Source organism: Cherax quadricarinatus, chromosome 18, assembly GCF_038502225.1.
Source record: "Cherax quadricarinatus isolate ZL_2023a chromosome 18, ASM3850222v1, whole genome shotgun sequence".
Lineage (NCBI taxonomy): Eukaryota > Metazoa > Arthropoda > Malacostraca > Decapoda > Parastacidae > Cherax > Cherax quadricarinatus.
The window spans coordinates 9,597,222-9,622,047 of NC_091309.1; the positions used below are offsets into that span (position 1 = coordinate 9,597,222).

The 24,826-nt window shown below is 41.5% G+C and overlaps 1 long non-coding RNA gene across 1 annotated transcript in view; it reads right to left on the reverse strand.

Moving 5' to 3' along the window:
* Positions 1-23,160, reverse strand: part of LOC128689257 (uncharacterized) — a 39,059-nt gene extending 15,899 nt beyond the window's left edge. Inside the window, exon 1 of the long non-coding RNA XR_011392165.1 lies at positions 22,974-23,160. This is a non-coding gene — a long non-coding RNA (uncharacterized lncRNA). The remainder of the gene's footprint in view (positions 1-22,973) is intronic.
* Positions 23,161-24,826: the final 1,666 nt, after the last annotated feature.

Below are 24,826 nucleotides of genomic sequence, written 5' to 3' on the forward strand. Positions count from 1 at the left end.
ACCGTGATCTTAACTAAACCGTAACTATGGTAGGTGAAGATGTAGTACCAGCTGTCCCAGCTCTGTCAATTAAAGCGGTCTATGGGAGCCTATAAGGGGCGCCTGAGCAAAGCATGTGAGGAGTGTCGTACGGTCAGGCAAGATCAAGATGTAGACTGGGAGGAGCTAGAGAGTTGCCTGAAACCTTTGGAGCAAAGACTGGAGGCCTTTGAGAGATCATTTATCCTTTATGAGACAGAGGCCTATACTACAGGTGAGTCTGAATATACAGTCGAAGTAGCACGGACGGACTATGACGAATGAAGGGCAGAGTGTAAAGCAGAGATGAGACTCTGCAGGCAGTTAATAAAGACTTTGAAGGCCAGTACAGCAGGGGGAGCAGATGTTTCAAGGAACACGAACAACAGCACGCCTGTTAATGTGTTGCCCAGATTGCCCCAGTTGAATTTACCAACGTTTGACAGAACCTTAACAGAGTACATTGCTTTCTGGGATCAGTTTAAAGCCCAGATAGATGACAGAGACGATTTGTCAGATGCCGTCAAATTACAATATTTACGTTCACAGCTCAAGGGACTTGGACTTGGTCCGGCATTACCAAACCACCGACACCAATTACCAACATGCCAAAGACCAATTAAAGGACACGTTTGGCAACACTGAGGAGATAAAGGTAGCTATACTTTATCGGTTGTTGGATCTAGAGGCTTGCCGACATGACCGTCAGAGCCTAGAGAAGTTCCCTATTGAAATTATGAGCTTGACAAATAGTTTCAGAGATTTGCATGATGAGGATGATTCAGAATGGGTCCTTAGCCAGGTGATTCAGAGGAAACTGGCTAGCACTACAGTGCATGAGTTGCACTTAAAATATCGGACGAATAGGTTCACGATAAAACAAATTGCTGAGGGGTTGGGAGATCTCGTTTCTCATTTGAGTATAGGTGTGAGAGAAGAGTCACCACCATCGCCACATAAAAACCCAGAAAGTCACTCAAAGATCTCGAGAGATCAGTCTAAAGCTCGTACGACTAACGTTGGAGTGTACTATGGTAAAGAAGTGTCTAAGGTAAGAACCTCTGAGCAGAACCTCAGAGGCCCTCATGCCAGAATATGCATGTTCTGCGAAGGCGAACATGCTAGCACGAGTTGCTCGGAGTATATAACACTGAGCAGTAGGCAACAGAGACTAAGGGAGTTGAGACTCTGCTTCAAGTGTTGTGGGGAACACTTTGCGAGAGACTGTGGCACCCAGCTCAGTGAGTGTCGAGTCTGTTGCAAAGGTAAGCACCATACTACACTATGTCCCAATAATTTAAGGGAACCCCAGGCTAGTAGGGATATCTCTCAGGTAGAGATAGAAAGTGAGTCCGAGCCTGAAATGGTAGCCAGCGTGATTAGTGGGAGTGAAGTCTCTAATCCGAGTGAGAATCACGGAGGTGCTTCCCTACCTACAGTCATGGCAAAAGTTGTGAAGGGGCACAGGTCCGAAACAACCAGATTATTCTTTGACCCAGGAGCGCAAGTATCCTTGATAACAAAGAAGTTGGTGGCTAAATTAAAGTTGAAGGCCAGAAGGAAAGTTAGTATGATGTTGGGAGGGGCTATAAGTCAGGTCCCACCCAAATCTTATGATGTAGTGGATGTCACAGTCAAATTAGGTGGACATCACAGAGACATTACAGCCTTGGTGGTAGAGACATTACCCAGGGCAATTACAGCGAGAGGTCTTGCTGCAGCAGCTAAGCGATTGAAAGACCTTGATGTGAAGCTGGCAGACCAGGGAATTACCACTGACACAGTCAGAAATGTAGATATCCTGGTGGGAGCCAATCATATAGATGACTTCCTGTCTACACAACGGACGTTTAAGGAATTGGTTTATACAGATCCCCAGTAGGATACATCATAGGCGGCAGAGTTCCACCTGAATTCCCTGCCACGCCAGCTAGAGGAGAAGCTGTCCCCATGATAGCTGGGGGAGTAGTGATAATGAATACCAGAATACATGATGAACCGCCAGGGAAGCTGAACCAGGTAGGGAGTGACGAACACTCGGCCACCTTGGGAAAACACTTCTACAGGGTGTGTAAAGAGAGAGATAGATTGTCATTAAATCCAGGGAACCTCGTATCAGTGGGAGGAAAAGCTACGAGGGCATGTGGGCGACTGGGTGGGAAAGTACGGAGCCACTCAGTCAAGGATAGACATACGAAAGACTTTAAAGTTAAAGGAAAGGGTGCTAAGACCACCGGAACCAACAAGTTTACACCCCCAGAGGTCCACGCAGGGGAAACTGGATGGTTGAAGTTAGACCAGAGTCTGCTCGACGAGAGGGGCCAGACGGCACTCGTGTCCAGGGTCCACCGTGGGGGCTCGCGGAAGGTGAACTTGATTTAGACTTAGCGCCTACCTTCACCGGTGGGAGGATGTGGAAATTTATTTGGTCCCTAAAGTTCCACAGGACAGAAACGGCGTACCAAGGGATCCCAGCAAAGCCGTAATGGAACGGCTGAGCTGGGTGGCCCTTAAACCCTCCCAAACAAACACATTTCTCTCCCCGAGTGGATTGATGGTAGGCATTTATTTAATTTATAGATTTACCCTTCAGGGAAGGAGTAGGTAGTTTTACTGTTAGTATATTAATATTAGGTTTACTAAGGCAACTGTAGATAATAATAATGTAGACCTAAGACCTTAACATAGGTAGTAATAGGCCGATAATGTAGGCAAACACTAGGATAAGTTAGCTAGGGAGAACTGGCAGCCCTAGTCTGAACGAAGAGACGAGGGTCTGGAAGAGAGACCAGCTCGTTCTTCTTAAGACAGACACCAACTGGGCAAAACGTGCCGTGATCAGCAGACGGCGCCCCCCACGTGTCTTCACATTTGAGACCTAGGGAAATCTGGTAGAGGCACCTCGATGTACCGTAGATGACCTCCGTCAGGCCCATACAGTAAGACAAGACCTCCACTTTATCTCGTAGATTTCTGGCCAGTGTCTGGGGAGATATAGGAATTTCTGAGGTGCAGGCAGGTCACTAATAACGATTGAATATTGCAGGAATTAAGGCTCCCGGTTGCACGTGGTTTCTGAGGGGAAGTCCAAAGGGGCTAAGGCTAAGCTTAGGGAAGTTGAAGATCAGGATATATGCTGCAACACCAAGTAAGTTAGTCCTTTATACGTGCATGCAGGCGAGTTTCTTGCAACATCAATCATTTGTGAAAATCTGTCCTATAAGCCACTTGTGAGGCTGAGGTACCCACCTCAGAGCTCGGTGTCAACAGAGTTTGCCAGGGTAGGCGACTCACTTGGAGGCAGTCCACACAAATGTTCACACCCTCCCTCACCACCTCACAATGTTACCTTCCCTCCCTCCCTCCCCACCTCACAATGTTGCCTTCCCTCCCTCCCCACCTCACAATGTTACCTTCCCTCCCCACCTCACAATGTTACCTTCCCTCCCTCCCTCCCTCCCCACCTCACAATGTTACCTTCCCTCCCTCCCTCCCCACCTCACAATGTTACCTTCCCTCCCTCCCTTCCTTTGCCATCTACCGCCCGCCGAACCATGCAATTAAGGTCGGGTAAATAATGCTTTTGTTTACCATTGGTGGCCCCCTTAGAGAGTGCCTGCTTACCTTCTAACCTACCTGCTAGTTCACTTGTCTCACTGATAACTTCTCTACTTGCTTGCCTGCCTGCTTGTGTATCACCTACCCGCCTGCCAGGCGGTAATCTCTGTCTGCCTTTCTCTCTGCTGTCAGTCAGCCTTTCTATCTGTCAGCCTTCCTGTCTGACTGCCTCCCTATCTGGCTTTCAGTCTCCCTGTATCCTTACCCACTTTCCTTTCTGGCGTTCTGCCTGGTCCTCAGTCTGCCAATCGGGCTGTCTCTCTGTCAGCCACTTATCATCTCTGTCTGTCTGTCTGTCTGTCTAAATGATTGACTGCATGCCTATGCATCTACAAGTTTGTCTGCCTGGCTACCTGTCTGCAGGCCTAAGTAATTGTCTTCCACCTTAACTGTCTACCATCTTACCTGTCTACTATCTTACCTGTCTACCATCTTACCTGTCTACCAACTTACCTGTCTACCATCTTAACCGTCTACCATCTTAACCGTCTACCATCTTACCTGTCTACCATCTTACCTGTCTACCATCTTACCTGTCTACCATCTTAACCGTCTACAATCTTACCTGTCTACCATCTTACCTGTCTACTATCTTACCTGTCTACCATCTTACCTGTCTACCATCTTACCTGTCTACCATCTTAACCGTCTACCATCTTACCTGTCTACTATCTTACCTGTCTACCATCTTACCTGTCTACTATCTTACCTGTCTACTATCTTACCTGTCTACCATCTTACCTGTCTACTATCTTACCTGTCTACTATCTTACCTGTCTACCATCTTAACTGCTTACAATATTACCTGTCTACCATCTTAACTGTCTACCATCTTACCTGTCTACCATCTTACCTGTCTACCATCTTAACCGTCTACCATCTTACCTGTCTACCATCTTACCTGTCTACTATCTTACCTGTCTACCATCTTAACTGCTTACAATATTACCTGTCTACCATCTTAACTGTCTACCATCTTACCTATCTACCATCTTACCTGTCTACCATCTTAACCGTCTACCATCTTACCTGTCTACCATCTCACCTGTCTACCATCTTAACCGTCTACCATCTTACCTGTCTACCATCTCACCTGTCTACCATCTTCACCGTCTACCATCTTACCTGTCTACCATCTCACCTGTATACCACCTTACCTGTCTACCATCTTACCTGTCTACCGTCTTACCTGTCTACCATCTTAACCGTCTACCATCTTACCTGCCTACCATCTTACCTGTCTAGCATCTTACGTGTCTACCATCTTAACCGTCTACCATCTTACCTGTCTACCATCTTACCTGTCTACCATCTTAACCGTCTACTATCTTACCTGTCTACCATCTTACCTGTCTACCATCTTAACCGTCTACCATCTTACCTGTCTACCATCTTACCTGTCTACCATCTTAACCGTCTACCATCTTACCTGTCTACCATCTTACCTGTATACCATCTTAACCGTCTACTATCTTACCTGTCTACCATCTTACCTGTCTACCATCTTAACCGTCTACCATCTTACCTGTCTACCATCTTACCTGTCTACCATCTTAACCGTCTACAATCTTACCTGTCTACCATCTTACCTGTCTACTATCTTACCTGTCTACCATCTTACCTGTCTACCATCTTACCTGTCTACCATCTTAACCGTCTACCATCTTACCTGTCTACTATCTTACCTGTCTACCATCTTACCTGTCTACTATCTTACCTGTCTATTATCTTACCTGTCTACCATCTTACCTGTCTACTATCTTACCTGTCTACTATCTTACCTGTCTACCATCTTAACTGCTTACAATATTACCTGTCTACCATCTTAACTGTCTACCATCTTACCTGTCTACCATCTTACCTGTCTACCATCTTAACCGTCTACCATCTTACCTGTCTACCATCTTACCTGTCTACTATCTTACCTGTCTACCATCTTAACTGCTTACAATATTACATGTCTACCATCTTAACTGTCTACCATCTTACCTATCTACCATCTTACCTGTCTACCATCTTAACCGTCTACCATCTTACCTGTCTACCATCTCACCTGTCTACCATCTTAACCGTCTACCATCTTACCTGTCTACCATCTCACCTGTCTACCATCTTAACCGTCTACCATCTTACCTGTCTACCATCTCACCTGTATACCACCTTACCTGTCTACCATCTTACCTGTCTACCGTCTTACCTGTCTACCATCTTAACCGTCTACCATCTTACCTGCCTACCATCTTACCTGTCTAGCATCTTACGTGTCTACCATCTTAACCGTCTACCATCTTACCTGTCTACCATCTTACCTGTCTACCATCTTAACCGTCTACTATCTTACCTGTCTACCATCTTACCTGTCTACCATCTTAACCGTCTACCATCTTACCTGTCTACCATCTTACCTGTCTACCATCTTAACCGTCTACCATCTTAACTATCTACCATCTTATCTGTCTACCATCTTACCTGTCTACCATCTTAACCGTCTACCATCTTACCTGTCTACCATCTTACCTGTCTACCATCTTAACCGTCTACCAACTTACCTGTCTACCATCTTACCTGTCTACCATCTTACCTGTCTACCATCTTAACCGTCTACCATCTTACCTGTCTACCATCTCACCTGTCTACCATCTTAACCGTCTAGCATCTTACCTGTCTACCATCTCACCTGTATACCATCTTACCTGTCTACCATCTTACCTGTCTACTACCTTACCTCTACCATCTTACTTGTCTACATCTTAACCGTATACTATCTTACATGTCTATCATCTTAACCGTCTACCATCTTACCTGTCTATTACCTTACCTCTACCATCTTACTTGTCTACCATCTTAACCGTATACTATCTTACATGTCTATCATCATAACCGTCTACCATCTTACCTGTCTACAATCTTAACCGTCTACCATCTTACCTGTCTACCATCTTACCTGTATACCATCTTACCTGTCTACCATCTTAACCGTCTACCATCTTACCTGTCTACCATCTTACCTGTCTACCATCTTAACCGTCTACCATCTTACCAGTCTACCATCTTACATGTCTACCATCTTACCTGTCTACCATCTTAACCGTCTACCATCATACCTGTCTACCATCTTACCTGTCTACCATCTTAACCGTCTACCATCTTAACCGTCTACCATCTTATCTGTCTACCATCTTACCTGTCTACCATCTTAACCGTCTACCATCTTACCTGTCTACCATCTTACCTGTCTACCATCTTAACCGTCTACCATCTTACCTGTCTACCATCTTAACTGCTTACAATATTACCTGTCTATCATCTTAACCGTCTACCATCTTACCTGTCTACCGTCTTACCTGCCTACCATCTTAACCGTCTACCATCTTACCTGCCTACCATCTTACCTGTCTACCATCTTACCTGTCTACCCTCTTAACCGTCTACCATCTTACCTGTCTACCATCTTACCTGTCTACCATCTTAACCGTCTACCATCTTACCTGTCTACCATCTTACCTGTCTACCATCTCACCTGTATACCATCTTACCTGTCTACCATCTTACCTGTCTACTACCATACCTCTACCATCTTACTTGTCTACATCTTAACCGTATACTATCTTACATGTCTATCATCTTAACCGTCTACCATCTTACCTGTCTATTACCTTACCTCTACCATCTTACTTGTCTACCATCTTAACCGTATACAATCTTACATGTCTATCATCATAACCGTCTACCATCTTACCTGTCTACCATCTTAACCGTCTACCATCTTACCTGTCTACCATCTTACCTGTCTACTATCTTACCTGTCTACCATCTTAACTGCTTACAATATTACCTGTCTACCATCTTAACTGTCTACCATCTTACCTATCTACCATCTTACCTGTCTACCATCTTAACCGTCTACCATCTTACCTTTCTACCATCTCACCTGTCTACCATCTTAACCGTCTACCATCTTACCTGTCTACCATCTCACCTGTCTACCATCTTAACCGTCTACCATCTTACCTGTCTACCATCTCACCTGTATACCACCTTACCTGTCTACCATCTTACCTGTCTACCGTCTTACCTGTCTACCATCTTAACCGTCTACCATCTTACCTGCCTACCATCTTACCTGTCTAGCATCTTACGTGTCTACCATCTTAACCGTCTACCACCTTACCTGTCTACCATCTTACCTGTCTACCATCTTAACCGTCTACTATCTTACCTGTCTACCATCTTACCTGTCTACCATCTTAACCGTCTACCATCTTACCTGTCTACCATCTTACCTGTCTACCATCTTAACCGTCTACCATCTTACCTGTCTACCATCTTACCTGTCTACCATCTTAACCGTCTACTATCTTACCTGTCTACCATCTTACCTGTCTACCATCTTAACCGTCTACCATCTTACCTGTCTACCATCTTACCTGTCTACCATCTTAACCGTCTACAATCTTACCTGTCTACCATCTTACCTGTCTACTATCTTACCTGTCTACCATCTTACCTGTCTACCATCTTACCTGTCTACCATCTTAACCGTCTACCATCTTACCTGTCTACTATCTTACCTGTCTACCATCTTACCTGTCTACTATCTTACCTGTCTACTATCTTACCTGTCTACCATCTTACCTGTCTACTATCTTACCTGTCTACTATCTTACCTGTCTACCATCTTAACTGCTTACAATATTACCTGTCTACCATCTTAACTGTCTACCATCTTACCTGTCTACCATCTTACCTGTCTACCATCTTAACCGTCTACCATCTTACCTGTCTACCATCTTACCTGTCTACTATCTTACCTGTCTACCATCTTAACTGCTTACAATATTACCTGTCTACCATCTTAACTGTCTACCATCTTACCTATCTACCATCTTACCTGTCTACCATCTTAACCGTCTACCATCTTACCTGTCTACCATCTCACCTGTCTACCATCTTAACCGTCTACCATCTTACCTGTCTACCATCTCACCTGTCTACCATCTTAACCGTCTACCATCTTACCTGTCTACCATCTCACCTGTATACCACCTTACCTGTCTACCATCTTACCTGTCTACCGTCTTACCTGTCTACCATCTTAACCGTCTACCATCTTACCTGCCTACCATCTTACCTGTCTAGCATCTTACGTGTCTACCATCTTAACCGTCTACCATCTTACCTGTCTACCATCTTACCTGTCTACCATCTTAACCGTCTACTATCTTACCTGTCTACCATCTTACCTGTCTACCATCTTAACCGTCTACCATCTTACCTGTCTACCATCTTACCTGTCTACCATCTTAACCGTCTACCATCTTAACTATCTACCATCTTATTTGTCTACCATCTTACCTGTCTACCATCTTAACCGTCTACCATCTTACCTGTCTACCATCTTACCTGTCTACCATCTTAACCGTCTACCAACTTACCTGTCTACCATCTTACCTGTCTACCATCTTACCTGTCTACCATCTTAACCGTCTACCATCTTACCTGTCTACCATCTCACCTGTCTACCATCTTAACCGTCTAGCATCTTACCTGTCTACCATCTCACCTGTATACCATCTTACCTGTCTACCATCTTACCTGTCTACTACCTTACCTCTACCATCTTACTTGTCTACATCTTAACCGTATACTATCTTACATGTCTATCATCTTAACCGTCTACCATCTTACCTGTCTATTACCTTACCTCTACCATCTTACTTGTCTACCATCTTAACCGTATACTATCTTACATGTCTATCATCATAACCGTCTACCATCTTACCTGTCTACAATCTTAACCGTCTACCATCTTACCTGTCTACCATCTTACCTGTATACCATCTTACCTGTCTACCATCTTAACCGTCTACCATCTTACCTGTCTACCATCTTACCTGTCTACCATCTTAACCGTCTACCATCTTACCAGTCTACCATCTTACATGTCTACCATCTTACCTGTCTACCATCTTAACCGTCTACCATCATACCTGTCTACCATCTTACCTGTCTACCATCTTAACCGTCTACCATCTTAACCGTCTACCATCTTATCTGTCTACCATCTTACCTGTCTACCATCTTAACCGTCTACCATCTTACCTGTCTACCATCTTACCTGTCTACCATCTTAACTGCTTACAATATTACCTGTCTATCATCTTAACCGTCTACCATCTTACCTGTCTACCGTCTTACCTGCCTACCATCTTAACCGTCTACCATCTTACCTGCCTACCATCTTACCTGTCTACCATCTTACCTGTCTACCCTCTTAACCGTCTACCATCTTACCTGTCTACCATCTTACCTGTCTACCATCTTAACCGTCTACCATCTTACCTGTCTACCATCTTACCTGTCTACCATCTCACCTGTATACCATCTTACCTGTCTACCATCTTACCTGTCTACTACCATACCTCTACCATCTTACTTGTCTACATCTTAACCGTATACTATCTTACATGTCTATCATCTTAACCGTCTACCATCTTACCTGTCTATTACCTTACCTCTACCATCTTACTTGTCTACCATCTTAACCGTATACAATCTTACATGTCTATCATCATAACCGTCTACCATCTTACCTGTCTACCATCTTAACCGTCTACCATCTTACCTGTCTACCATCTTACCTGTCTACTATCTTACCTGTCTACCATCTTAACTGCTTACAATATTACCTGTCTACCATCTTAACTGTCTACCATCTTACCTATCTACCATCTTACCTGTCTACCATCTTAACCGTCTACCATCTTACCTTTCTACCATCTCACCTGTCTACCATCTTAACCGTCTACCATCTTACCTGTCTACCATCTCACCTGTCTACCATCTTAACCGTCTACCATCTTACCTGTCTACCATTTCACCTGTATACCACCTTACCTGTCTACCATCTTACCTGTCTACCGTCTTACCTGTCTACCATCTTAACCGTCTACCATCTTACCTGCCTACCATCTTACCTGTCTAGCATCTTACGTGTCTACCATCTTAACCGTCTACCACCTTACCTGTCTACCATCTTACCTGTCTACCATCTTAACCGTCTACTATCTTACCTGTCTACCATCTTACCTGTCTACCATCTTAACCGTCTACCATCTTACCTGTCTACCATCTTACCTGTCTACCATCTTAACCGTCTACCATCTTACCTGTCTACCATCTTACCTGTCTACCATCTTAACCGTCTACTATCTTACCTGTCTACCATCTTACCTGTCTACCATCTTAACCGTCTACCATCTTACCTGTCTACCATCTTACCTGTCTACCATCTTAACCGTCTACAATCTTACCTGTCTACCATCTTACCTGTCTACTATCTTACCTGTCTACCATCTTACCTGTCTACCATCTTACCTGTCTACCATCTTAACCGTCTACCATCTTACCTGTCTACTATCTTACCTGTCTACCATCTTACCTGTCTACTATCTTACCTGTCTACTATCTTACCTGTCTACCATCTTACCTGTCTACTATCTTACCTGTCTACTATCTTACCTGTCTACCATCTTAACTGCTTACAATATTACCTGTCTACCATCTTAACTGTCTACCATCTTACCTGTCTACCATCTTACCTGTCTACCATCTTAACCGTCTACCATCTTACCTGTCTACCATCTTACCTGTCTACTATCTTACCTGTCTACCATCTTAACTGCTTACAATATTACCTGTCTACCATCTTAACTGTCTACCATCTTACCTATCTACCATCTTACCTGTCTACCATCTTAACCGTCTACCATCTTACCTGTCTACCATCTCACCTGTCTACCATCTTAACCGTCTACCATCTTACCTGTCTACCATCTCACCTGTCTACCATCTTAACCGTCTACCATCTTACCTGTCTACCATCTCACCTGTATACCACCTTACCTGTCTACCATCTTACCTGTCTACCGTCTTACCTGTCTACCATCTTAACCGTCTACCATCTTACCTGCCTACCATCTTACCTGTCTAGCATCTTACGTGTCTACCATCTTAACCGTCTACCATCTTACCTGTCTACCATCTTACCTGTCTACCATCTTAACCGTCTACTATCTTACCTGTCTACCATCTTACCTGTCTACCATCTTAACCGTCTACCATCTTACCTGTCTACCATCTTACCTGTCTACCATCTTAACCGTCTACCATCTTAACTATCTACCATCTTATTTGTCTACCATCTTACCTGTCTACCATCTTAACCGTCTACCATCTTACCTGTCTACCATCTTACCTGTCTACCATCTTAACCGTCTACCAACTTACCTGTCTACCATCTTACCTGTCTACCATCTTACCTGTCTACCATCTTAACCGTCTACCATCTTACCTGTCTACCATCTCACCTGTCTACCATCTTAACCGTCTAGCATCTTACCTGTCTACCATCTCACCTGTATACCATCTTACCTGTCTACCATCTTACCTGTCTACTACCTTACCTCTACCATCTTACTTGTCTACATCTTAACCGTATACTATCTTACATGTCTATCATCTTAACCGTCTACCATCTTACCTGTCTATTACCTTACCTCTACCATCTTACTTGTCTACCATCTTAACCGTATACTATCTTACATGTCTATCATCATAACCGTCTACCATCTTACCTGTCTACCATCTTAACCGTCTACCATCTTACCTGTCTACCATCTTACCTGTATACCATCTTACCTGTCTACCATCTTAACCGTCTACCATCTTACCTGTCTACCATCTTACCTGTCTACCATCTTAACCGTCTACCATCTTACCAGTCTACCATCTTACATGTCTACCATCTTACCTGTCTACCATCTTAACCGTCTACCATCATACCTGTCTACCCTCTTACCTGTCTACCATCTTAACCGTCTACCATCTTAACCGTCTACCATCTTATCTGTCTACCATCTTACCTGTCTACCATCTTAACCGTCTACCATCTTACCTGTCTACCATCTTACCTGTCTACCATCTTAACTGCTTACAATATTAACTGTCTATCATCTTAACCGTCTACCATCTTACCTGTCTACCGTCTTACCTGTCTACCATCTTAACCGTCTACCATCTTACCTGCCTACCATCTTACCTGTCTACCATCTTACCTGTCTACCCTCTTAACCGTCTACCATCTTACCTGTCTACCATCTTACCTGTCTACCATCTTAACCGTCTACCATCTTACCTGTCTACCATCTTACCTGTCTACCATCTTAACCGTCTAGCATCTTACCTGTCTACCATCTCACCTGTATACCATCTTACCTGTCTACCATCTTACCTGTCTACTACCTTACCTCTACCATCTTACTTGTCTACATCTTAACCGTATACTATCTTACATGTCTATCATCTTAACCGTCTACCATCTTACCTGTCTATTACCTTACCTCTACCATCTTACTTGTCTACCATCTTAACCGTATACAATCTTACATGTCTATCATCATAACCGTCTACCATCTTACCTGTCTACCATCTTAACCGTCTACCATCTTACCTGTCTACCATCTTACCTGTATACCATCTTACCTGTCTATCATCTTAACCGTCTACCATCTTACCTGTCTACCATCTTACCTGTCTACCATCTTACATGTCTACCATCTTACCTGTCTACCATCTTACCTGTCTACCATCTTAACCGTCTACCATCTTACCTGTCTACTATCTTACCTGTCTACCATCTTAACCGTCTACCATCTTAACCGTCTACCATCTTACCTGTCTACCATCTTACCTGTCTACCATCTTAACCGTCTACCATCTTACCTGTCTACCATCTTACCTGTCTACCATCTTAACCGTCTACCATCTTACCTGTCTACCATCTTACCTGTCTACCATCTTAACCGTCTACCATCTTACCTGTCTACCATCTTACCTGTCTACCATCTTAACCGTCTACCATCTTACCTGTCTACCATCTTACCTGTCTACCATCTTAACCGTCTACCATCTTACCTGTCTACCATCTTACCTGTCTACCATCTTAACCGTCTACCATCTTACCTGTCTACCATCTTACCTGTCTACCATCTTAACCGTCTACCATCTTACCTGTCTACCATCTTACCTGTCTACCATCTTACCTGTCTACCATCTTAACCGTCTACCATCTTACCTGTCTACCATCTCACCTGTCTACCATCTTAACCGTCTAGCATCTTACCTGTCTACCATCTCACCTGTCTACCATCTTACCTGTCTACCATCTTACCTGTCTACTACCTTACCTCTACCATCTTACTTGTCTACATCTTAACCGTATACTATCTTACATGTCTATCATCTTAACCGTCTAACATCTTACCTGTCTATTACCTTACCTCTACCATCTTACTTGTCTACCATCTTAACCGTATACTATCTTACATGTCTATCATCATAACCGTCTACCATCTTACCTGTCTACCATCTTAACCGTCTACCATCTTACCTGTCTACCATCTTACCTGTATACCATCTTACCTGTCTACCATCTTAACCGTCTACCATCTTACATGTCTACCGTCTTCCCTGTCTACCATCTTAACCGTCTACCATCATACCTGTCTACCATCTTACCTGTCTACCATCTTAACCGTCTACCATCTTAACCGTCTACCATCTTATCTGTCTACCATCTTACCTGTCTACCATCTTAACCATCTACCATCTTACCTGTCTACCTTCTTACCTGTCTACCATCTTAACCGTCTACCAACTTACCTCTCTACCATCTTACCTGTCTACCATCTTAACTGTCTACCACCTTAACCGTCTACCATCTTACCTGTCTACCATCTTAACCGTCTACCATCTTACTTGTCTACCATCTTAACCGTCTACAATCTTACTTGTCTGCCAACTTACCCTTTACCTTGTTACCTGTCTACCATCTTACCTGTCTACAATCTTACCTATCTACTATCTTACCTGTCTATCATCTTACCTGTCTACCATCTTACCTGTCTACCATCTTAACTGTCTACCCATCTTACCTGTCTACCATCTTACCTGTCTACCATCTTACCTGTCTACCATCTTAACAGTCTACCATCTTACCTGTCTACCATCTTACCTGTCTACCATCTTACCTGTCTACCATCTTAACTGTCTACCATCTTACCTGTCTACCATCTTAACTGTCTACCATCTTACCTGTCTACCATCTTACCTGTCTACCATCTTACCTGTCTACCACCTTAACCGTCTACCATCTTTATTGTCTACCATCTTACCTGTCTACCATCTTACCTGTCTACCATCTTAACTGTCTACCATCTTACCTGTCTACCATCTTACCTGTCTACCATCTTAACCGTCTACCATCTTACTTGTCTACCATCTTAACCGTCTACCATCTTACCTGTCTACCATCTTACCTGTCTACCATCTTACCTGTCTACAATCTTACCTGTCTACTATCTTACCTGTCTACCATCTTACCTGTCTACCATCTTACTTGTCTACCATCTTAACTGTCTACCCATCTTACCTGTCTACCATCTTACCTGTCTTCCATCTTACCTGTCTACCATCTTAACAGTCTACCATCTTACCTGTCTACCATCTTACCTGTCTACCATCTTACCTGTCTACCATCTTACCTGTCTACCATCTTACCTGTATACCATCTTAACTGTCTACCATCTTAACTGTCTACCATCTTACCTGTCTACCATCTTACCTGTCTACCATCTTACCTGTCTACCATCTTAACCGTCTACCATCTTACCTGTCTACCATCTTACCTGTCTACCATCTTAACCGTCTAGCATCTTACCTGTCTACCATCTTACCTGTCTACCATCTTACCTGTCTACCATCTTAACCGTCTAGCATTTTACCTGCCTACCATCTTACCCGTCTACCATCTTACCTGTCTACCATCTTACCTGTCTACCATCTTACCTCTGTACCATCTTAACTGTCTACCATCTTATCTGTCTACCATCTTACCTGTCTACCGTCTTAACTGTCTACCATCTTACCTGTCTACCATCTTAACTGTCAACCATCTTACCTGTCTACCATCTTAACTGTCTACCATCTTACCTGTCTACCATCTTAACTGTCAACCATCTTACCTGTCTACCATCTTACCTGTCTACCATCTTAACTGTCTACCATCTTACCTGTCTACCATCTTAACTGTCAACCATCTTACCTGTCTACCATCTTACCTGTCTACCATCTTACCTGTCTACCATCTTACCTGTCTACCATCTTACTGTCAGTCGTCTCCTATTAACTTCAACATTTTAAACTGGTTCTCCTCTTTTCTCCTCTCTTTCATTCATTCCTTCTCCTCCGCCTCCTCCCCGTTTTTCTAATTCTCCTCGCCATCATCATCATTACCGTCATCATTGTCATCATCATCCTTATCACCATCATCATTATCATACTAAACCTCCTGTCAGGCCCTTTTCATTCTTTTTCTCCTCTTCCTCCTCGTCCTCTTTATCATCTTCCTCCTTCTCCTCTTCCTACTACTCATTCCTTCATTCTTATCGTGATGGAAGGATGGAAGGCCCAAGGGGGAGGGGAAGACAGGGAGACTAGAAGAAGAAAAGAGGGAACCTGAAGATGAAATGGGGGGAAGCGAAGGGAAAATGACAGGAAGAGGGAAGAGAAAGGGAAGGGAAGAAAAAAGGGGATAAGAGAGAAGGAAAAAACAAAGGAAGCGTAAAGACCATAGTTAAGGAAGAAGTGGAAATATTAATGGGGAAAGAGGCAGAAGGCAAGACAGAAAGAGGAAATGGAAAAAAGGGGAAAAAATAGGAAGAAGCAAAGAGGAAGACGGAAAGAAGAAGAATGATAAGAGGAAGAACAAAAAGTAAGGGAAGTAAAAGGGAATGAGAAATGAAGATTAATATTATATTTGTGGAAAATAAAACTGGGAGAGAAAGAGAAAACGAGAAAGAGGAAAGATAAGGAAGAAGAGAAGAATAAAGCGAAAGAGGAAGAAAAAATGGGAGAAGAAGACTACGAAAGAGAACAAGAAATGAGAAATGGGAAGAGAAAAGGGAAAGAGAGAACACGAGAAAGTAATGATGAGTGATACTAAGAAACAGGACGAGATAAGAGGATGATAGACACAGTTAAGAGAAAATGGCATAGAAGAAAGAGGAAGAGAAGCAAGGTAAGAGGAATAGGAAGAACGAAAGAGGAAGATGAAAGAGTAAGACGAAGAGAGCAAGAGGAAGAGAGCAAAAGGAAGAGAGTAAGAGGAAGAGAGCAAAAGGAGGAGAGTAAGAGGAAGAGAGTAAGAGGAAGAGAGCAAGAGGAAGAGAGCAAGAGGAAGAGAGTAAGAGGAAGAAAGAGGAAGAGAATGAGAGGAAGAGAATAAGACTAAGAGAGCAAGAGGAAGAGAGTAAGAGGAAGATAGCAAGAGGAAGAGAGCAAGAGGAAGAGAGCGAGAGGAAGAGAGTAAGAGGAAGAGAGTAAGTGGAAGAGAGCAAGAGGAAGAGAGCAAGAGGAAGAGAGCACGAGGAAGAGAGCAAGAGGAAGAGAGCAAGAGGAAGAGAGGAAGAGAGTAAGAGGAAGAAAGAGGAAGAGAATGAGAGGAAGAGAATAAGACTAAGAGAATAAGACTAAGAGAGCAAGAGGAAGAGAGTAAGAGGAAGATAGCAAGAGGAAGAGAGCAAGAGGAAGAGAGCGAGAGGAAGAGAGTAAGAGGAAGAGAGTAAGTGGAAGAGAGCAAGAGGAAGAGAGCAAGAGGAAGAGAGTAAGAAGAAGAGAGCAAGAGGAAGAGAGCATGAGGAAGAGAGTAAGAGGAAGAAACGAGAGAATGAGAGGAAGAGAATAAGACTAAGAGAGCAAGAGGAAGAGAGTAAGAGGAAGATAGCAAGAGGAAGAGAGCAAGAGGAAGAGAGCAAGAGGAAGAGAGCAAGAGGAAGAGAGCAAGAGGAAGAGAGCAAGAGGAAGAGAGCAAGAGGAAGAGAGCAAGAGGAAGAGAGTAAGAAGAAGAGAGAGAGGAAGAGAGTAAGAAAGCGAGAGTAAGAGGAAGAGAGTAAGAGGGAGAGAGGAATCACATTCGGTATTAATGTTAGTGTATGCCTGTAGGGCCTTCATTAGTCTTCTCTGATTGGTCGATGCTGTTGGCTGTGTTGCTCTCCCCTGATTGGCTATTACCGACCCAACCATCTTGCCGCCACTTTTTTTTCCAGTACAGATCACCAGCAATCAATTTCAGATTGGCAAAAATTCACATAAATCAATTTCAGATTGTCAACATTTTGAGTAAATAAATTTCTGACTGGCAGCAATTTACGTAAATAAGTTTCAGATCGGCAACAATTTACATAATCAATTTCAGGTTAAAAACAATTTGTTTAGTTTCAGACTGGCAACAAATTATATAAACCACTTATAAATTGGCAATGATTTATGTAAATTAATTTCAAATTGGCAACAATTTATATAAATCAATTTCAGGTTGACAAAAATTTATATAAATCAATTTCTGATTGGCAACAATTTATATAAATCAATTTCTGATTGGCAACAATTTATATAAATCAATTTCTGATTGGCAGCAATTTATATAAATAAATTTCAGGCTGAAAACAATTTATATAAATCAATTTTAGATTGGCAACAATTTATATAAATCAATTCAAACTGATAACAATTTATACATCAAAAATAAAAATTGAGAAAAAAAATATGAAATAGTCTGACAGTTCATATAAATGAAAACAAAAGCCACAATTTATATTAAAAAAAATCAATATTAGAAAAAAAAATCATCACTTCCAAAAAAAAAAAAATCACTGGTTTTCGAAATTTTTTTTTTTAGAAAAATAAAAAAGACCTTATAATTAATTCGTCAGGGAGAAACAGGCGACGCTGGAGCCTAAACCACCCGATGACTCGCCCTAAAGGGCTCTTGATCCGAGGAATCAAAGCTACCTTGGGAACCCCCCCGTCCTCAACCTCCCATTCTGCAGGCATTGTATGACCCCCCCCAAGTTTGAGTATTTCTCCCCCCCCCCATGGATGATAGTACTAGTTTAGCTAAAAAAAATGGAATTGTGATACCAAGAATAAAAATAATAATAATTAACAATAAGACAGATAATAATAATAATCATCATAATAATAATAATAATCACATTAATAATAATAATAGATATATAGTGTCAACACTCGACTTGGATTAATTATGATCACGGGGAAGCGCTAAACCCGTAGGATTACACAGCGCCTGTGGGGGGGATGGAAGGTATTCAGGCTCAATTCAGGGAACTGGAACACAGATCCAATTCCCTAGATCAAGAGCCCCTCACCAGCGTCAAGGAACCTCCCTTGAGGGGACTCGACTTGGAGTATCTAGCTGGACCGAGGTTGTTACTATGGGATGGGCGAGTCTCAATACAACATTATTCAAATTCAAATTCAAAGTTTATTCTCTATAAGGATTACAATATTGAGTTTACAGAATTTGGTTATTGTGTGGTTTACATGTAGTTAAATTAATAATTACATCTTTATGCGGTACAAATAATGTAGTTTACGTGCGATGAAACACTTGACGCACAGAAGAAACACTAATTATGCAATCCATATAGGGCAATAAGTATCAAAAATTTGTTTTTCTAGACAATGTAACATTAATTATTATATTGACAGGAATGACAGAGGGGGGAGGGGGTAATGAAAGGAAAATGAAGAGTAAAGAGCAGGTTTAAGGAAGCAGTGGGAAGATGATGGGGAAGGGGCAGGATGAAAGGGGGGAAATGTAGGAAAGTGCCCCAAAACTCTCTTTGAAATGTCGAGAAATGCAATAAAGGCAAGTCTTGTCTTGCTCTTGTATTAAGACTCGGGTATATAAACTTGCTCTGTGATCACAGCGAAAGCAAACAATTTTGATAAACTTCCTTGTTTGTTAAGTGTTTTTTGTTTGTCTAAGGGAGAGGGAGGGAGAGAGGGTATACGCGCTGAAAGAAGAGAAAAAGCAAAACAATTACTGTGAAAGAATAGAGAAATTCCAAGCGCTTTCGTGACTACTCACATTATCAAGGAACAATAAAAGTAATGCATAAAAAGAAGGCATATAAAGGGTCTAGCCCACACCTCACTATCACATCTCACAACAAAGCAACGCCTGATGCGCGACTCATAAGAAAGAAAACACTGCAGCAGGCCCGCTGGCCCAACTAGACAGGTCCTTCACACAACCCACAAACAAACTATTCTACCCAAGAGTTAAGAATTTTAAAATTTACTATTTGTCCAATGTATTATTAAAGTCTTCCCAAATTCTATTAATTATGAATGGATCTAATTTATATAAACCAAAGAAAATATTCATATTACTGTCAAAACTGTTTTTTATGAAACAAGATTCAATTATATTCCTGTCGACCATGGACTTGCTTGATACTACTTTCTCAACTTTTTGAAAATCAATTGGATGGCTAAAATCTCTTACATGAATAAATAGAACATTAGAATCTTGTCCAGTTCTAATGCTATATTTATGTTGTTTTAATCTTAGTTCGAGACTTTTAACAGTTTGACCGTAATAAACTTTACCGCAAATTTTACAAGGAATCTTATAGACACATCCATCAGCATTTTGGGGGAAATTATCAAAAGTTTTTTTACTGTATCAAGATTTTTAAATACAACTTTGATATTAAAAGTCTTAAGAAGAGAAGGCATATCAACCAAGTTTTCATGGTAAGGGAGAACCAACATATTTTTAGTTGAATAAGGCTGGTTGTCCCTTTTTGGATTGTAGAAATACTTTTTATGTATGTATGTATATATATATATATATATATATATATATATATATATATATATATATATATATATGTATATATATATATATATATATATATATATATATATATATATATATATATATATATATATATATATATATATATATATATATATATATATATATATGCAAAACAACCACTCTGAAAGAATAGAGAAATTCCAAGCGATTTCGTGACTACTCACATTATCAATGTGAGTAGTCACGAAAGCGCTTGGAATTTCTCTATTCTTTCAGAGTGGTTGTTTTGCATATTTTGAAAAATCACCTGTTTACTGTGATCTTATTGCATATATATAATATAATATATATATATATATATATATATATATATATATATATATATATATATATATATATATATATATATATATATATATATATATATATATATATATATATATATATATATATATATATATACAATTTATTTATTTATTAACACATCAGCCATCTCCCACCAAGGCAGGGTGGCCCGAAAGAAAGAAAAACTTTCATCATCATTTACTCCATCACTGTCTAGCCAAAGGCGCGCTTACACTACAGTTATAAAACTCCAACATCAACATTCAACACGTCGGCCGTCTCCCACCGAGACAGGGTGACCCAACAAAGAAAGAAATACTTTCACCATCATTCACACAGAGGCGCTCAGATAAAAAAGTTTAGATGTCACTCCAAACAACCAATATCCCAACCCCCTCTTTCAAAGTGCAGGCATTGTACTTCCTACCTCCAGGACTCAAGTCCGGCTAATCGGTTTCCCATAGTCCCTTCGCAAAATATTACCCTGTTCACACTCCAACAACCACTTTGAAAAAATAGTGAAATTCCAAACTCTCGTGATTTCTCACATTATCAAGGATCTGCAAAAATAAAACAGCAGAAGGCTATATACGGCTGAGATATCACCTAAGGGTCACGTCCGTGGTGTTCAACTTGACGACTTTATTATCGGTCTGCGTTCGGGGAAAAATCAAGTAGAGGAAGCCAGAGTCAGGGATGGAAGGCGGGGATTGAGATAAACACGTAATGTGATGTTCTGAGTGTCGTCGACCGTGTTAACCTGATGGCCGCCAACACTTACAACTGAGTGGGTGATGGCGAGAGCTGAGTGATATGTGAGTGGGAATGGGAAGAGGTGGGTGGGAATGGGAAGAAGTGTGGGAAAATGAAGAGATATGAGGGAATATGGAGAGGTGAGTGGTAATGGGGAGGTGAGCGATAATGGGGAGGTGAGTGGGGATGGGGAGAGGTAAGTGAGAATGGGAATAGGAAGAGGTTAATAGTAATGGGGAGAGGTGAGTGAGAATGGGGAGAGATGAGCAGGAATGGGGAGAGGTGAGCAGGAATGGGGAGAGGTGAGTGGGAAGGGAAAGAGGTAAGTGGCATTTGTAACACCAAAAAATAAATAAATAAATAAATAAATTGATAAATATTCTGCCACGGCAAAAAAAAATGACGACAATAAAAACAGTACAAAATTAGCAACAAGTTAAAATAATAATAATAATAATAATAATAATAATAATAATAATAATAATAATAATAATAATAATAAGAAGAAGAAGAAGAAGAAGAAGAAGAAGAAGAAGAAGAAGAAGATGATGAAGATGAAGAAGAAAAAGAAGTACCATAAACAAGGAAGTAAATTTTCGTATCTTTTACAAGACCAAAATAAAGTGTATAAGCCTAGCGTAAAATTATTATAATTATTATTATTATTATTATTTTCATGGGAGGAGCGCTAAACACGTGGGAGTCATACAACCTCTGGGGGAATGGGATTAATCAGTTTTGATCCGAGGAAAGGGTGAAATAGGTCCACTTCCTTGAATTAAAAACCTCCCCCTCCCCCCCAACAAGGCGCTTCCATTAAGGGGTACATAATAAAAACAAATGTTGACCATTTTTTGCGTCCCCCTCCCACCTGCCCCCCCCCCTTTTCAAAAAAAATCTGGTTAAAGTCTCGGCAGTTTAGTCCAGCTGGGAAAATATTTGCCAGGTAGAGAGGAAAGAGGATAGATGGATGGAGGACTGGATAGATGGATAGAAAGTGGTGGCAGTGGCTTGTGAACCCTCTGACCTGCACAAGGATTTAAATTAAACATCTAACACCTTTGCTAAAAGACTAGTATATGCAACAGGAAATATTTGTAATGTGTTAAAAGGGGTTCCCACAAGGGAGGTTCCTTGATGCTAGTGAGGGAGGGCTCTTGATGCGAGGAATCAGACCTGTCCTTAAGATTGCTTGAATCAAGTCTTGAATGCCTTTCATTACCCCTCCCCCCAGACGCTGCAGACCCCTGCGAGTTTAGCGCTCCCCCATGAATATAATAATGGTATCGAACACTAACCTTGTGATATAAGGTAAAAAAAAAAACTTTTTTTTTATCTTGGGGAAGTGCTAAACCCGCAGTGGTCATACAGGGGGAGTGGGGCAATGAGGTTCTATCCAGCGACGCGGAGGAAGAGCTGAATTCCTTGGATCAAGAGCCTCTCGCCAGCATCAAGGAACCTACCTCTCTTGAGAATTAGTTATACAAACCTCGTAGCTACAGACGTCTTCATTCTAGATCCCCTCCCTCTCTACATACAGACATTCTTCCTTCCTCTCTTGCTTGACCAGACGGTGTTGACCTCGGGATCCGTCATGCCATGCTACATCACACTACATTCTAAAATAACATTGAATTTGTAGAAAATAGAGGCCGCACCCCTGGATGGTGACCCGGGCGCCGGCGGCCGGGTGCTGCCGCTGGGATACCTGTGTATCTAAAGTCTAATTTTCAGAATAAATACAGAAATACTCTGGTTGTCATGATCCTTAACCTCAAGATCTTATAAAATATTATATTAGTCATGGAAGCCACATGGGGGCTTATAATGCTGTCATTAGTGCATACAATTTTTTTTTTATTTAGGATTTGCTTATATAGCATAGATGTTTATAGTTTAGAAAAAAGTTTATCGTGTGGATTTAAGCTAGGATAACATAATAAATTTAATGTGATTTAGTCCCATTGAGGGTTTGGGATGCAAACAAAAAAGTGAAATGTAACTAGTGTAAAAAAAATAAATAACTTAAAATCTACAAATCTAACTTGAATAAATCTAGCTTAGTGAGTACATTTATAATTATGTGAACTTTTAAATAATTGTGCATAAGTTTCACTTATTCGACGTCAGTAATAATGTGGCTTTGTTACACAGATCAGGTTCTAGATATTCTACTCAGGTGTAGACGTCTCGCTCTGCTCTCATCTTTGTTAACAAAATTTTTTACCTCTAACCTGAACGTTTCTCATTACAATTCTGGCCGCTAGACATCTGGTCAGTGTCCCCATACATGTCAAGAAGTATTTATAGTCTCAGAGTGGTCGGGAAGTGGAATGATCTCGATGAAGAAGTGGCAGACAGGCTCCATACATAGCTTTAAGAACAGGTACGATAGAACCTACGAGGGAGTGAATCTGGCACATGGCAAGTTAAGAGGCTGGGTTAGGAGCTGAAAAGTGATCCTGCGATCAGAAATAGATGAGTGTATCATCTCCTCACCGGATTTTCGACGGTTTTTATAGGAAGTCGGTCACTGACTCAGGCAGGGTGATGAGCAAGTGACTGACAGCTTTAGGCTAAAGTAAATTAATTTTTAGTTGGGCATTACATATAAATATATTTTTTTACAATCATCTTAAGGGCGTACATATTATGGGCGCGCAAAATAGTACATCATATAGAGTTAACCCAAAATAATCTATTGAAATAAAATAATATTTTTATTGGGATTAATCTGACCTAATTGTAAACATCTGTTTCCATTTTTTTTCCGATGGGAGTCCTTATTTCCTTCTCAATTATCAGTCATATCTTTGTAATATTTTTTCCCCGACCCTCCCTCTCCCCCGTCATTACTTAGCAAAGGACCCCAGGTCTCCAGCGACTTCTGTGTTAGCCTTGGTGGAGTACAGATGTCTTACTCTCGCCTGAGCATGTAACAAATTTTCCACATTCTCTCCTGGACGCTTTATATCTTATCCTGCCCCCTAGGCACATTAATGGCCAGGGTACTATCCATTAGCTTCCTCTATTTTCTCTGCAAAGATTTCACGGTAGCTGACTGCTGAACAGGGGTGTAGGTGTTCCGCTCTGAAAGGACTTAGACAAAAGGGGTCCTCTTGACATTATTGGGATTTTTTAGTTCCCGTTTTTATTTGAGAAGGAACTATGTTCCTTTTCCTTTCATCGACCACCTTTGGGAAATATTACTTATCTCTCTACACCTACACCTACACCTGCGCTTGATACAGCGTAAGCTATCAGTGTCCCTTGAAAACCTCAACAACAGCGACTAGTAGGTAAGTAAGCGCATTCAGGTACAGGTACACATACAGAGTTACT